The sequence below is a fragment of the Mandrillus leucophaeus genome, unplaced genomic scaffold, assembly GCF_000951045.1.
Source record: "Mandrillus leucophaeus isolate KB7577 unplaced genomic scaffold, Mleu.le_1.0 Scaffold729, whole genome shotgun sequence".
NCBI lineage: Eukaryota > Metazoa > Chordata > Mammalia > Primates > Cercopithecidae > Mandrillus > Mandrillus leucophaeus.
In genome coordinates this window covers 1,229,644-1,243,188 of record NW_012107908.1, presented here as the reverse complement: position 1 = coordinate 1,243,188, position 13,545 = coordinate 1,229,644, and the positions used below count along the sequence as shown (strand labels likewise).

General features: G+C 37.2%; 1 protein-coding gene across 1 annotated transcript in view; it reads left to right on the top strand.

The window, feature by feature from the left end:
• The window catches only part of DENND1A (DENN/MADD domain containing 1A), a 497,378-nt gene that overhangs the window by 75,641 nt on the left and 408,192 nt on the right, over nucleotides 1-13,545 (top strand). Inside the window, exon 2 of the mRNA XM_011965500.1 lies at nucleotides 12,905-12,948. The gene's annotated coding sequence lies outside the window, so the exon portion shown is untranslated. The remainder of the gene's footprint in view (nucleotides 1-12,904; nucleotides 12,949-13,545) is intronic.

Genomic DNA, 13,545 nt, shown 5'->3' with positions numbered 1-13,545 from the left:
AAAAAAAAAAAAAAAAAAAAGTATAAATTACCTTCAGGCTATGTGTATAAGGTATATATGAAATATAAATTTTGCATTTAGACTTGGGGCCCATCCCCAAGATATCTCATTATGTATATGAAATGTTACAAAATCTGAAAAAAATCTGAAAAAACACTTCTAGTCCCAAGCATTTTGAAAAAAAGAAGATACTCAACCTGTATATAGTATGTTGCATGGTGAAATGCACTGAAGAGAAACATAACCCAGGAAAATGGAATGAGGAATGGTGAGGATAGGAAAATTATAAATTTAAATAAGGTGGTTGGGGAAGGCCTCATTGGGAAACTAACTTGTGAATAAAGTCTGATAGCACATGCCTTATTCCTTGATATTTTATCAGACAGAGTGAATTGTCAGGATATAGGCCATGAAGTGGAAGCATGGCATGTGTGTTTCAGGAGCAGCAAGCAGACGGTGGGAACAAAGTTAGGAGAGGAGAGTTAGGAAGTGAGTGCAGAGGTATGCTGGTGAAGGGAGGACGTTATAGAGGAGGCCCTGAATTGAGTTTTACAGGATTCCTCTAACTGCTATTTGAGAACGGACTACAGGAAATTGGAACCAGAAGCAGGAAGACCTGTTAGGAGGCTATTGGTAGTTAATCCAGGTAGAAAATGATGGTGACTTAAATCAGGGTGGTAGTGGTGGAGATGGAGTGAAATGGTCAGAATTTGAATATATTTTGAAGGTTTAGTTGGCAGGAGTGGCTGATACATTGGCTTTGGGATGTGAGAGAAAGATCAGGAGTTCTGTTTTGGATATGTTAAATTTGAGATGTCAAGTGGAGATGTTGAGTAGACAGTTAGATAAATGAGTCTGGAATTGGAAGAGATAGGAGTTGGAGAAATAAATGTAAAGTTAATAGTGCGTATTTGAAGTGATGGGACTGAAAGAGGACCAGCAAAGGAAAGAAAGTCAAGTCCAAAGACTGAGTTCTGGGGCTCTTCAATAGGGAGAGATCAACAAGGAGCCTGCAGAAGCCAGTGAGGCAGGAGAGTGGGATGCTCTGGAAGCCTCCTGAAGAAAGAAAGTGACTCCAGGAGTGTATTAGTCCATTTTCACACTACTAATAGACACACCTGAGACTGGGCAATTTACAAAAGAAAGAGGTTAATGAGACTTACAGTTCCACATGCCTGGGGAGGCCTCACAATCATGGTAGAAGGCAAGGAGGAACAAGTCACATATTACATGGATGGCAGCAGGCAAAAACAGAGTTTGTGCACAGAAATTCCCATTTTTAAAACCATGAGATCTCATGAGACTCACTCACCATCAGGAGAACAGCGCAGGAAAGACCCACCCCTATAAATCAATCACCTTCCTCCGGGTTCCTCCCATAACACATGGGAACTGTGGGAGTTAACAATTCAAGATGAGATTTGGGTGGGGACACAGCCAAACTATATCAAGGAGGAAGCAATCATGGGTGCGAAATGGTGCTTGTAGATCAAGACTAAAGATTGATAATTGATGTTACCAGTGCAAGAAGGTCATTGGTGTGGCTGTTGGTATGTGAGTAGTTTCGGAGAAGTGGTGAGATGAAAGCTTGGTTGTCATGGGTCCATGAGAGTAGGAGGAGACAGGAGACAAAGTGGTGACTGTGAGTATAGACACTGTTTCAAAGAATATAGCTAAAAAGAAAAGGAGAAAAATGGGGTGGTAACTGTTGGAAAGTGGGCTTGACCTTTTAAAAAATATCTGTAGAAATAACAGCATGTTTCTATGCTGATGGGAAAGATCCTATAGAGAGGTAAAATGAATAAAACAGGAGGATTGGTAGAGCTCTGTCTGAGTTGGAAAGAGTGGATGGGATCCTCCTTCACAAGTGGACAAAGGACCTTTGCAAGGGGCACATGTAATAAGACGAAGGCAGAGTCTGTGGGGCAGAGGTGGTAGGAGAATAGAGGTGGTGATAGGGCTTGTGGGAGTTCTCTTCTGATTCCTCTGTTTTCTCAGGGAAGTGGCAAGTAAGGGAATGAGTGGCAATTGAGGTTGGAGAAGGTTTGAGGTTGGAGGGAAGAGGAGAAAGTATAAAATAGTCGCCAGGAGACAGAGAAAGTGAATGAAGGAAAAAGTGGTATAATTACTGAGTTGCATTAAAGCTCACAGTTAATAACCACAGATTTAAGGTGAGATTAGTCAGCATAGCTGTGTGTTTTTGTCCAACCACATGCCTTAAACTATAAGGTGTCAGGAGTTTCCAAGTAGACATGGAACAGTTATGAAAATGGACCCCCTCTGAGCTATATGGGTGCAGGCGGATAGTTGGATTTAACAAGGACTGGAGTTTGCCAAGAGAGGATGACAAGGAGGCGCAAGTCAGTTGAGAATGTGTTTAAAGGAACAGTTATAACAATAGAATTTAAGCTATGTAAGGAGAATGGTGTAGACCTGAGGTGGATAAAAGACAGTGAAAAGGGCTGAGCACGGTGGCTCATGCCTGTAATCCCAGCACTTTGGGAGGCTGAGGTGGGCGGATCACCTGAGGTTGGGAGTTAGAAACCAGCCTGTCCAACATAGAGAGACCCCGACTCTACTAAAAATACAAAATTAGCCGGGCGTGGTGGCACATGATTGTAATCCCAGCTACTCGGGCGACTGAGGCAGGAGAATCGCTTGAACCCGGGAGGCAGAGGTTGCGGTGAGCCTAGATTGTGCCATTGAACTCCAGCCTGGGCAAGAAGCGTGAAACTCTGTTTCCAAAAAGAAAAAAAAAAGGGGGCAATGAAAACATGGATAGAGTATATGCTCCTGTGGGATAGAAGGAGGAAGAGTGCTACAGGGGATGAATGGAAACAGAGGAAGTGGATCATGGTTGGAGACTGAGATGCTTGCAACTTGCGATTGCTACAGGGGTTTCAATTATTGGTAGTGGTAGAGTTTAGGGTGTGACCGTAGGAGTAGAGGGTAAGATTGTTGTGGGGAGTGGCCTAGGAATCAAGAGTTCCGGGATTTAGAAGGATCATCTGTGTGACTAGTAACATCGGGAAGACTGTGGTGGGAGTGGTGGTAGAGTCAGTGGCAATGCAGTATGACCCACAAGATTCAAGGATGAGGAATAACCCTGGAATTAGTAGGCGACAACAAAGCAGAGTGGTGATGGTGGCGGTGTTGGTGGTGGTAGGGAGGAGGGCATGGTCTGGTGACCAGAAGTAAAAATCTAGGGTTTTGGAGAGTAAGGAAGGTGAATGGCCTGTAAGTGACTCTAATGAACAGAGGCTGTCTCTCCCACCTCCAGGCCAGTGGGAGGAGAGGTAGGGAAGAAACATCCAACTCTTCAAAGGACCCCAGAGGAAGCGAGCATTCAGTTGCAGTAAGAAGATAAAGAGGTAAAGGGAGCTTAGAAGAGGTTGCACGTTTTGCTTTTGGCTGACCAGGAGTGCCCAAAGCAAGTTAGTTTCGTGAGTTGGAGAGCCATGGACATGAGTGTGCCAGTTTTGCTGTTCCTGTGGCAACCTCATTAAAAATTCAGTGCACTTTTGATGGAGGACATAGTTCTTTGTCTTTTGAATTTTTAAAAAGTGTTGGTATGATTGACTGTTAATTCATATAAGAGTATACAATTTGCCACATTTATGAGTGATACCCAAGTGCATCTTTTGAAATATTTGGAAAGTGGGAAGATGAGAAAGGTGAACAGAGCATGTCAAGTTTTACAGGAAAGTTAAATGACTAAGCTGGCCAGGTCTAGAGATTTATATTTCAGACACAGAGATGGAATGGGCTGGGTTGGTCTTAATGTCTGCACTAAGGATTGTAGGCTGTTATGATAGCTTTCCTACCTAAAGGTCTTAAAACATTAAAAATGGTAAAGGTCCCCAAAAATTTAATGTAGAATTATTATATGATACAGTAATTTGACTTGTGGATATATACGCAAAAGAAGTGAAAGCAGGACTTGAATAGACATTTGTACACACATGTTCATAGCAGCATTATTCACAATAGCCAGAAGGTGGAAATAACCCATATGTCCATTGATGGAATAATAAACAATGTGATATCTACATACAATGGAATGTTACTCATTTGTAAAAAGGAAGGAAATTCTGACACATGTGACATCATGAATGAACCCTGAAGATATTATGCTAAGTGATTTCACTTATATCAGGTAACTAGAGTAGTCAAATTCATAGAGACAGAAAGTGGATTGGTGGTTGCCAGGGGCTGGGAGAAGGGGATAATGAAGAGTTGGTGTTTAATGGGTTCCAGGTTTCTGTTGGGGAATATGAGAAATTTCTGGAAATGGATAGTGGTGATTGTGGCACAACAATGTGAATGTACTTAATGTCACAACATGGTACCTAAAGATGGTCAAAATAGTAAATTGTGTGTATATTTTACAACAACAAAAGTCTCAAAGGACATAGGCACTGCTTCTCTGATGGTACAGATAAGGGCTAGGCAGCAGTGGCTTGTTCCCTGGAAGCAGGGTGGAGTGGGGAAGGCAGGGTTTTGATATAAGGAAGGCTCTGTTTGATGGGTATGTGCTTCCCCTGCAGAGATGTCCGCGTTGTCTCTCCTGTATGAATGGGAACTCCAGCACTGGGGTTCTCATTGTGGTTTAGAGGTACTCGGGAACATGTTTTCTTAAGTAGGAAGACATTTTCTCTGTGTTCTTATTTACTCTATTTGTTTAGCAAATTTTTTTTCATAGATGAGATAAGGATAACTCTAGCCTTCAACATCATTCTAAGTTTTTCGTATGAATTCATCTTATAAATATTGTATTTACTAGTTGAATAGAGTGCTAGTTACTTTGGAGTCATTTTATTTATATCCTGAACTTGGCAAAGGACTATAAATAAAGAAATTGGAAAGCTCTCATTCATAATCTGCTAAGGCCTATTTCATGACAGCATGTTGTAGTTATTTGTCCAGATGTATTCTTATTGTTGAGTCACAGTAATGACTAGAAGACAGATCAACAGGAGGACGTAAATAAATAAAGCCAAAAAGGAAAGCCAGTGTTGGATTCTTTGGAGCCTGATGGATTCAGGCCGAATCCCAGCTCTGTTACTTAACTGTGAATTTGTTCATTGTGAGCCTCACTCTTCTTATTTATTAAATAGAGAACTTCTACTTACCTGGAAGAGTCATTATAATTAAATAGGATAATAAATGAAGCCACCTATGGCAATGGTTGGTATACCTAAGCATTCAATAAGAGGTTGCTGGTAGTATTATAATTGTTACTGCAAAAATGTTTAGTGGGACTCTGTTTCTGAAACCCGGTATGCAAACTTAGAAAGCAAAAGAATTAGCAGAACGGTCCTTCAGTTTATACAGATTCACCTCAGGGTTTCTGTAAATCTGGGAGAGTCCCTAGTGTATTTGATGTTTACAGATCATTAGCAAAACAGATGCCAGGAGGCAAATAAACTGTAGCTTAAGGATTTTGGAACTACTGACAATGTAGAGAAAATCAGTTTCTGATAAAGTTATAATGTTTCTAAGTAAGCAGTAGAAGGCAATGGGAAATTTTTAATTGGGTTTATAAAAGTTTATTTCAGGAACACATGTATTTCCAATTTGAGGCACACCTATACATCTGTAGTCATCGAATTTATAGTGCTTGCTTATTTCTCCATTGGGGTTAATAATATAACAACAACTAATATTTATTGTGTGCTTACGACATGCCAGTGTGATCTTTAGGAAGTCTGTAGCATTCAAAGGCTTGTTTTCATTTGGATGTTTGGAAATTGGCCTTTTATCCACTTGGAGACACAGGGTGTTTAATGAGTTTTTTTTGTTCTATTAATTCTATTATACTCCAAATATTTATAACAGTTAAGACATTTTGTAGGAGACAAAGTTAAGTAAGACATGGAACTTGGCCTCACAACAGACCTATTCACTATATTGTATATGCTTCAGAAGTGTGTCATGGGATGAGCCCTGATCTAGTCCCGGACTCTACCCCGGCTCTACTACTTCTTCGTGGAACCTTTTTCTGCTCCCTTAGGACAAGGCCAGATGCCCCTGTGCTAACTAATTCCTAGTATCACACTTACCAAGCCCCGTGGTACTTGCTTGTTTAATTCTCTGTGTTCTTCATTAGGGCTAGACTGTAAACTCCTGGAGGGTGAGGACTGTGGCTTATTGATCAGCACGGTCAGCCACAGCAGAGCATTTGTTCTACAAGTGACTACTAATTTTCTAACTTTGGACAAGTGATAACCTATTGCTTTCTTTAACTATGATAAAATTGATTTGATAGTCTCTATAGCATAGCTTTGTCAGGAAGGTAAAATCAGAAATTTTCTATAAAATGCCTATCACGGTGCCTGGCAAATAGTGGGTGTTCCATCAATAGTTTTTTATATTTGAGTAAATAAGTTATCTCTTTTCACCAAATTTGACAGATACGATATATCTATTTATGAAGACCATATGGAGTGATGTCATATTTGTAATACATAAAGGGCACAGCTGTCGTTTAGGCAAAGTATAAAGTAATTATTCATACTGGCATAAAAATGTGACACTTCAGGTTACTCATTCAAAAAAGTGGGATAAAATGAATCCTAACTCATAGAGAAATTACATGGAAGCCTGAGATTATAATCATAAAAAAACCTCATCTATAATTATCTATCAACTTGATAGATTTTAGGAATTGTTTCCAATAATTTTGAAGTAATTTTTAAGAATTTCAAATATTTAAATTTAAGTAATAATGAAAGTTGAAAACTAAGATATTCAGTAGAGAAAAAGGTAAATGTAAGTGAACATATCCTTTTTATTTATTTATTTATTTATTTATTTTTTGCCTCCAGCATACCCTACCCTTCCTTTTGCATTTTAAAGCTCCCTTTGGAATTTCACTTATGTTTGAATTTTGGATTCACGTAGCATAAATTTGGTTAAAGATCAGACTTATATTCCTTTTGTAGATGAAGTTATGAAAAATATTTCAAACTATCAGTAAGTAGTAGCTTTTGCTAGTTAAAATCCTTCCGTATTCTTCGGAAAGAAAGATGAAACTCCTAGATTTTACTGTATAATGTCAATGGACTCATTATTTGTACAACAGCTGATGCATTTAGGACTTGTTGATTCACTTAATTGGTAACTGTACTACATTCATAACTTCAACAACTGAAAACAATAGGTCAGTGTCTGCTGTTTATGCATAAATAGTCACATCGGAGCAGGATATGTCTGAAAGGCAGAATATGTTAGTCTGAGGAGGAATCTGGCATGTGAATGGCTCCATTGCTTGCCATACTGAGGTGGGTTTTTGCTCTCTTTCCTTAAATAATGTTATTTGTGTTTTTATTATGGATATTGATGGTTAACTGTTCCCATGTTACCAGGCTGGCCGCTGTGAAATTGCATTTGATTATATTTTAAATGCCAGTGTTGGGGGAAAATGCTAGACTAGACTCATGGTTAAAAATTGGGATGATTTAAAGTTTTTATGTCTTACAGCCTTCATGTGCTAAAGCAAAAAGTTATACCTAGAATAGATTTTTTTTGAGTAACAAATTTCATTTGTACATGGAATCCAAATAAATGTTCATTTATAGTACTTCAAAATGATTTTTTCCTCTAATTTGTGAATTGCATGTCTTTCAAATTTTAGAGTCAGATCTGCATTTTAGAATCAATATTTTTTGGAAAAGACTGATTTTTAATTAAAAAAATTTAAAAGGAAAAACAACCTAAACCTTTATGCTTCATTGTCAAAAAAAGGAAAACATGCTGGTGATTTTTAAACTCTATAAAACATTTCAAACATTCTTTTCAAAAATATATTATTTGTAACAAGTAAATTTTAACAATCAAACAATATAATTTACTAGAATAATTATGTTTAGTTATTACAAAATGCTAACCTAATGAGTCAGGTATTTTACAATGTAAAATAAATGAAGCTGAGTTTTTGTAGCTTTAGTAAGTTTACTAGTGTCCTTGAAATGCTATATTTAATGCAGTCCAGTTTGCGGTCATCTTATCAAGAAACTTTAATTTTGTGTAATACAAACAAATTTTCTTTTTGAGGATTAAAAGAAAGCTTATTTCTGAGTGTATTTAGGGGAGAATTTGAGCTTGTTCTCAAACTATACAACTTCTTAGACTATTTTCTGAAAGTCTACATTTTTAGTGTATAAAATTTGGAAATGTCATTAGTGAAAGAGCAGTGTAGTGGACTGTTATCCTGTTTGCAGCATATTCCCATCTGCTCATCTGGAAAATTAAATCTGATTACAGCTTGGATTAACATTTATGGTTGTGGGGAGAGGAAGATAGTATCTTAAACTCCATGAAATTGAACAATGAGATTATATGGTTTATAGCTGATGTTAAAGTCCTACTTCTTTAAAGGGCAGATTTTGTAATTGTAAGCTTTAAATATGTTCAGTATTTTGTCTCTTATTGACTGAAATATCCTAGAGATAATGATTGGGTAAATTCAGCGGGCATTAAATGTAATGTTTTCTGCCTTGAAATCCTAACATGTTAAAAGTGAAAGCAGTGTAGATTCCCATGTTAACTGCTACATTTGCAGCTTCTCTTAAATTTCCTAGAAGAGGTCCTATTATAGGAGATAATGGCTTTTGGTTAGTATGCAGTTGTTATGTGTTTTGACCAAAATGAAGTCGGTGTATTTTTTAATCAGTTTAAAAATATGTCATGACTCTTTAAATGAAGTCATTGGTATGACAAAGGGAAACAGGAAAATAATTTGGTAAGGTGTGTGTGTGTGTACACATACAAGTTACCAATGTACAAATGAGCCCTCATACATAACCACAGCACTTTTATGAATTATTTTGCATTTCTGTTGTAAAAGATCTGTCTACCACGTTTTCTAGGAACTTTAAGCCTAAGGCAGAACTCAGGGTTTTTGGAGCCTGTGTAAAATAATTTATAGCACCTTTCCAGTAAGTCTTGCCCACACTCTTATTCTATTAATTAAACATTCTGTGGCAATCTGGTATATCTTAAAGATTTAAAAGTATGTATAGGAGAAGACTGGAAAACATAGACTGTTGAGGTGGAAGCAGATTAGCCTTTCTTAAAAGAAAAAATGTTAGACATGTTTGTTTAGGAGATCAGTTTTTTCTTGCTGTGAAGACATAGCTTTTTAAGCATGGTCATGTTCTGTGCCTGAGTGAGATTGTGCTTTTGGGAGTCCTATACTGTGAAATGTGTGTGTTTAAATATGGAAATGCTTCAGTGAAAGTGATGCACACGTTTCTGTGGGGGACAGCCTCTTTGATGGCCATGGTGCTGTGACATCACAATGACATGATATGAAACCTTGTCTGAGAGCCACCTGCCTCTTTGGTTAAGAGATGCATGGACTTTATTAGAGTGTACGTATTATTAGCAAGATTTTTAAATACAATATTTTTTTCGTGTTGAAAAGTATTTTCCTGGGAGTTGATGACATTGATTTTTTTAAGTTTGTAAGTTATCTATTGCCTAAAGTAGAAGAAAGTTGTTGAGAGAAAAGGATAAGGAAAGAAGGGTGTGCTATGTACCACTAGATTCTTAATTTTCTGTCAGCGGGACAATTCTTGGGGAAGAAGCTTGACATACGCTGATTACTCTATTCTTACTGCCAATTGCCTAAGCAAATTATGTTACTTTCTTCTGTGGTAGTACTCTTCCCTGCAGATTTTTGTGTTGAAAGTTAGCTGTTTGGTGACACTACATTTGATGGTGAGCTTATGAATGTGAGAAGGTGTTTTGGAACATAAGCAATTATAGCATTGAATGGTGGATAAAGAAATAGATATATAAATATTAGACCGATGCAGTTTTCCAGTGTATGTTATTTTCCATATAAAGATATAGAACATTTCATAAAATGTTCCCAGACCATTTAAAACTCAAAGAAATGCAGCTGACGCAATGAAATACATAGAGTACTTGTAAAAACATACAGACACGCAAGTGGATTGCTGCCAGACAGAAAATTTAAAGGCGGTTTGCTTAACTGCAGGGTGCTAGGTTTTGTACATGTGCCATGCTGAAACTGTTAGTAGGGCGGGTGTTGTGTTGCTTGAGAAAAGCAGATTGTATTTGGACCTTTTTAACTCAGATGTTTCCAATGTCGATATTTTGGTGACATTATGGCATTGCGATTGACTCAATGTGAAAAAAGATTTCAGCCTCCTGTGTTAAATAGACATTTTAAGAAAATTCAAATAAATTATTTGCAGTTTTTGTGTTAATCTTTCCAAAATGGCTTTCGTAGTTTTATGAACTATCGGACTGAATCTTCTAGCTGATTGAATGGAACTTTATAGGTTGACTTGGTTTTAAAAAGCATTGTTTTTCTTCCTTTCTTTCAAAAAATGTATTATATTGCTTTGGTGAATGTTAAAGACCTATGAAGTTTGTTTTTTTTGTAAATGTTAGAGGCCTTAATGAAAAGAAACCAAAAGTTGTATGCTTGAATCATAGTAACTAATAATGCATGTATTATCTTGGAACGTTATTCTGTTAAAACCTGGTAATTTCATTTTAGAGAGTCTTAGGGCAATTGAAGGAATTTAATTGATGGTGTTTATGTTGCTTTCCATTGAGGCAGTATTTGGAATAATACAGTTTGAATGGCCTCCTTTTTGGCATTCCGTGGTCATCTTTATCTTCAATGTGTTAAGATAGGTTGATTTTTTTTTCTTTTCATTGATTTTCCCATGCTTTTTTCAATTCTATGTTGTATATGTTAATAAAAATATTTTTATATGAATTTTTTTGTTATGATTTCTTATTAATATAGTTGACTGAAAAGATTTAAGAACCATCTGCCACCTGTGAATAAGTATGGTATTTTTAAAAATTGAAGAATATACTACAAATTTTGGTTTCGGACATACAGTCTTTCACAAAAAGGTGATAGAAAAGTAATCTTTGGTTTTGTTTTCATGGGTATTTTGTAGTTCCCAAGAAGCACAAATTACTGCAAGAAAGAGGGCATGATAGTAACGACTGGCATGAGAGTAATTTTTGTATGAAGTTTGGTAGTTAAAGAATAAGTGTTAAACCACATATCAATTGGAAGAAAAAGAATAAGCCTTAGATGATTTAATGGCTTTCCCAACCTCTGTTTTATTATGTCCCTCAGTGGCTTAGAGCTGCATTTTTTGGGTCTCTGGACCAAATTTTAGGTTATTTATGTATGTTTTAGAAACTATAGCCACTGCCTTCTTTTTTAGGCCCCTTGTTCCCTTTGTTCACCTCCTTTTCCCCTCGCTGCACACTGGTAGAGGATTGTTGGGCAGCAGGCTGCCCCTTTGTCTCCTGCTGGTGAATTCTTCACTGCTGGCCTAGTCCTTTTCCTGCCACACTCTTGGTGCCCGCTGGCCTCCTCTCTCACAAGGGCTGAGTCCTTGAGCAGTTTCAGTCCTTGGGGCCAAAGACGGGTCAAGTGAAGAAGCTGCTGCCTACCAGGGAAGCCCTGAATTGGTACTGCAGGGGCATTACTCCAGAGTTCTCTAGTTGGTCTAGACACATCGATTCCTTCCCAGTAGTTGAAGATGAGGGTGAAGAAAGAAATTGATTCCCAGCTTTTAAGCCAACCAAAAGACACGTAAAGATTTGAAATCACTTGCAGATAGTTTCAACTTTTTGGTACCACTCAACAACAAAAGCAGGAATATTCAAAAGGTTTTGGTGTAACCTTTTGAATATTCCTGCTTTTGTTGTTAGTCTTGGGTTTTAAAAAATAATACACATTGGCTGTAATGACTTGAAAACTGGTATTTCTAGGATCCTAGTAGTTTGTGAATAGGCCCTTAGTTTTTTCCCTTCTTGATTATTCACTGCAGAAATGGACTGCAGTGAACTTTTACATGGATTCACTTTCATAAGGATGTAAATTAGTGTTTTAGTGTTGTATTTAAAGGTAGCCATGGGTAGCATATATCGTGATCACTGTTAGACGGGAGAGCCTCAAATCTGTGATTTTCCATAAGCCTCTGAATTGATATATGATTTCTCAAATAGATATTATTCTGACCTCTGATCACTTTCCTTAACATGTCTCCAAGGAATCAGATCTTTTCCTTATTAGAAATGATTGAATGTTTTCCTAATCGATAGTAAATGGAATGCTAATAGCTCTTAATTTTTTCACTTCTGTATTGACTTACAGAAGATGGCATTGAATCATCTTGCTTATGATTTAAGAATAAAGTGATCTCTTTAGTAACTCCATTTTAAATAGGTGGTCATAAAAGGTATTTTCCCCTGTGTATTTGTATAGTTTCTGAGCAAGTTTGATTATGTCAGCTGGAACATAATTTTTTCATGATATTTTGTTTATACTGACAAGCCAAAAGCATTGGTTCTCTTTTGAAGAAAACTTCCATCTAGTTTTATCTGCCTTTTCATAAGAGTGTATAAGCATTTTGAGAAGGATAGATTTCATTTATTAAAGCAATGAGTTTTGCATTTATTCCTTGAAAAAATTCTCTCGCTCCCCCTTTCTCCCCAGTCTGAACCAGTGCTTAAGGTGGTTTATCAAGCCCACATCTGTAACTATGCAAAGGAGGCTTCTGATTAGAGAAGAAAAGTCAAGCAGGTTTAAGACTCGTTTTCTCTGGAAAAATATATTGAGGGCAATTTGCAGCTGGCAAGATTTTTGCATTAGGTAATAGTCTAAAGTTAACAGTAGCATCAGGTCTTTAAAATTTTTCTTTTTTATATTTCTGGAGGAGGGTAATGGGAGTGCCTTGCCGAGTCCTTCCTTGTGCTCATCAACATAGCAGCCTCAGCTGCCCCCCTTGGATCCCCTGCCAGGGCTGCTATCATCTTCTGATCAAATATTAATGTGTGATCCTCTGCTTGCTCACTAATCCAAAGCCAATTAATATTATCTGTCAATTATTTACAGATCCTGAGGTGCAGAGGCAATTCCCGGAGGACTACAGTGACCAGGTTCGGAATGCGTAATTAATTTTTTACATGACAAAATTTATTTCAGAGTTGTTCAACATATTATTACTGTTCTTTTTACTGAAAGAGATAAATGAATTTTTAGAAGGGAAGAAAAGCAGTAATTAGGAACCAAAGACAAAAACTAAAATGTATTGAAGTAGGACGGAAAATATTGGTGCTAGATTTGGGGTGTTACCTTTGGGGAGAAAATGAACACAAAATAAGGAAGAAAACCTATCACAAATTATACTCTTCACTTTGAGGTATGCTACAGTCTGCACTTCATTAGGAAATCCTTTTTGGATTGCCTGTGAACTTTTAAAAAAAATGCTATTTCAGGAGTCAAGAAGCAGTGTAACAAAAAAGAGGGAAGAGGGAAGTTTATAACATTTCCTGGAATTTGAAATAGATGATGAAATGGACTTAAGGATGAGGGTGGTGCTGATGAAGGTAGTGAGTTAAGGTTGGCCAGTTGGCTCTACCATCTTGAGTTGACAGCATTCTGCAAGCATAGAATGGGGTAGAAGGAACGATTTCACTCACAAGGTAGTGCTGAAGTTCTGATGTTGCTATATTTTTTATAATTAGTTCTAGGTT